Below are 2949 nucleotides of genomic sequence, written 5' to 3'. Positions count from 1 at the left end.
TAAAAGTTTCTACATCCAGATTGGCAGGCAGTAAGAAGAGAGAGACTGGGCCTGGCTTGATCATTTGACACCTCCATGTCCCCCCTGACACCCCCTGCACACTTCCTGCAACAAGGCTATACCTACTCCAACAAAAACACACCTCCTAATAAAGCCAGTCCCTATGAGCCTACGGAAGTCGTCTCTCTCTCTCTCTCTCTCTCTCTTTCTTTTTTTGTTTTTTGTTTTGGTTTGGTTTGGTTTTTTCGAGTTTCTCTGTATAGCCCTGGCTGTCCTGGAACTCACTCTGTAGACCAGGCTGGCCTCGAACTCAGAAATCCACCTGTCTCTGCCTCCCAAGTGCTGGGATTAAAGGCATGTGCCACCACACTGGGCTCATGCACTTACATTTTAATAATTTACTTTCATTTGTATGCGTTGGTGTTTTGCCTGCTTCTAACATGTGTATGTGTGTGAAGGTGTCAGATCTTGGAGTTACAGACAGTCGTGAGCTGCCATGTGGGTGCTGGGAATTGAATCCAAGTCTTCTGGAAGAGCATTCAGGACTCTTAAGCACTGACCATCTAACTCTTCAGCCCCTGCTCTTAGATTTTAAAATTGCTGTTGTTACAGTTATTTTTGAGACAGAATCCTGCCAAGTGGTCCAGGCTGGCTTCAAACTTGCATGCACCGCTATGATCAGATAAATTATTGGTAGGCTTGCTGCAGCCTCTGTCAATTTGTTTGCTAAGAGAGGGAGCCAAAGCTGGAGGATGAGGCTCACGTTGAACTAAGGACTGCACGCTCGAACCTGTGTGCGTTTTCACACTTCCCGCCAGGGGGCGCCCGAGGCTGGCGCGGGCTGGGACAGGGGGGCCTGGGCCCGCCCTGTTCGCCGCTCCTCCCGCGCGGCCCCACCCGTCTCACTCCACTGCAGACAGGACAGGGCTCAGGCCGCTTGCTCTGCGCTCCCCAGATCCCTGGTGAGTGCTCCCCAAATCCCACCTCTCACCTTCGCTCCCCTCTGTAACAAATCTGTGCCATCTCCTTCCCAATCGTTCCCAATTCCCACACTCTTCCTCTAGGACCACCCCTAGCCCTCCTCAAATCTCTGTGATTTTCCCCAACCTCCTCAGGTCTCCCCAGCCTCTCTTTAGTCCCCCCACCTCACCCCACCCCGTCTCCCATAGCTCCCCTACCCTGCCCCCAGTTCTCCCAGTCCCTACCCAGCCTTCATATTTGAAGACTCGATCCTTGAAGTGGCCTTCTACCCTCCACACCCATCTCTGCTCCCCTTGGTCTGGCTTGCAACCCAAGAGCCTTCTCTTGCCTCTTGAAGTGCATAGACCCTTCAGCCACCCCCTAAGTGTCTTTTTGAGATGTCCCTTAGCTGCCTCCCTGCCTGGGACACTCCCAGGGTCCCCTCTCTTCATCTGTATCACAGGTCCTTTCCTCTGTTATTTCTCCCACCCCTCCTTTTCTCCAATCCATTTTCTTCTCACTCTTCGAGTCACAATGATTTTATGTTTTGATTTGCAGGGTTTGTTTATTTGTTTGCTTGTTTGGATGCTTAGATTGTCCCATCTTTGAGCCAGATATGGTGGCACACTCCTTGAATCCCAAGATGTAGGAAGCAGAGGCAGGCAGATCTCAGTCTAAGGCTAACCTGGCCTACACTGTTCCAAGCCAGCCAGAGCTACATAGTGAAAATGTAGAGGAGGGGGGTGTTGGGAGGGTAGTGGAAAGTCGGCAGAGACCCAGCACTGGCTGCTCTTCCAGAGGTAGAGGACAATCTCGAACTTCTAATCTTGTGTCTACCTAGTGCTGAGATTACAGATGTGCACTGTGCTCCACATGGTAGCTCACAAGCATCTGTTACTTCAGGCTGGGTGAATCCAAAACTCTTTTTCTGGCCCCCAAGGGCACTACATGTACATGGAACACAGACATACATACCTAGAAAAAACACATAAAATGTTTTTTAATGAAAGGAAATAAAAGGAAAAATTGCCTTGTCTTTGGATACAGGGAGCCATTTCAGGCTGAGTGCTGGGTGGCCTTTGAGCTGACCCAGACTGGCTTGTTCCTTCCCAACCCCCCAGTCTCAGCCCCAGCCCCAGCCCTGGGACAGCTGTTTCTCTAGGGAGCCCTCGATTCTTTCTGTGAGGAATGATAGTTAGAAACTCCAATCTGACCAAAAGCTGGCTCTTCAAAGTCGCTAAAATAAGCATCTACCTATGGAGCGAGGGGAGAGACTGTTACTGACAGCCAGGAGATGCCTCGGCCCAAATTTTTACAGAATAAAAAAGCTTGTGAGGGTGTTGAGGGGCTACAGAGAGCACAGTCTGGCTTTGGGGGTGCTCACTACTGCAAGATTGGTGACAACTTTTTCCCTAACTAAGATTTCGAGACCTAAGATGGAAACCCAGCTGGAGTGCTTTCTAACTCTGTGATCCTGTGCAAGCTACTGATGTCTTCCCAAGGCTCAATTTCCTGTGTTTTTACACAGTTTTCTGTGGGTAAGGTTGAGAAAGTAGCTGGGTTTGTAGAGTGCTTGCCTAGCATGCTTGGAGCCTTAGGTTCTAGCCCCCAACTCCGGATAAAAGTGGGTATGCCAATGCATAACTAGAATCTCAGCACTAGGGAGGTAGAGACAAGAAAATCAGAAGTTCAAGATTATCCTCTCTTCGGGTGCATCATGGAATACACAAGACATGATCTCAAAAGGAAAAGACTTAACATGGGGTAATGATAGAGCCACTAGATAAAGTCATGAAATTAAGGGAGCTAGCACAGGGCTATGAGTATTGCTCAATGATATGAGCTCTTACCTAGAATCCCCCAGTGAGGGGCTGGGGGTGTGGCTTGGTGGTAGAGCCCTGCCTAGAATCCCCCATTGAGGAACTGAGGGTGTGGCTCAGTAGTAGAACCCCTGCCCAGAATCCCTCGGTGAGGGGCTGGGGGCGTGGC

At 50.1% G+C, this 2949-nt stretch overlaps 1 protein-coding gene across 1 annotated transcript in view; it reads left to right on the top strand.

Moving 5' to 3' along the window:
- The first annotated feature begins 850 nt into the window (after positions 1-850).
- The window catches only part of Ehd2 (EH domain containing 2), a 19261-nt gene continuing 17162 nt past the window's right edge, over positions 851-2949 (top strand). The window contains exon 1 of the mRNA XM_028779548.1: positions 851-962. The gene's annotated coding sequence lies outside the window, so the exon portion shown is untranslated. The remainder of the gene's footprint in view (positions 963-2949) is intronic.

The sequence above is a fragment of the Grammomys surdaster genome, unplaced genomic scaffold, assembly GCF_004785775.1.
Source record: "Grammomys surdaster isolate TR1022 unplaced genomic scaffold, NIH_TR_1.0 354, whole genome shotgun sequence".
NCBI classification, from domain to species: domain Eukaryota; kingdom Metazoa; phylum Chordata; class Mammalia; order Rodentia; family Muridae; genus Grammomys; species Grammomys surdaster.
The sequence above is the reverse complement of the archived record's forward strand: the minus strand, read 5'-3'. Positions and strand labels throughout refer to the sequence as shown.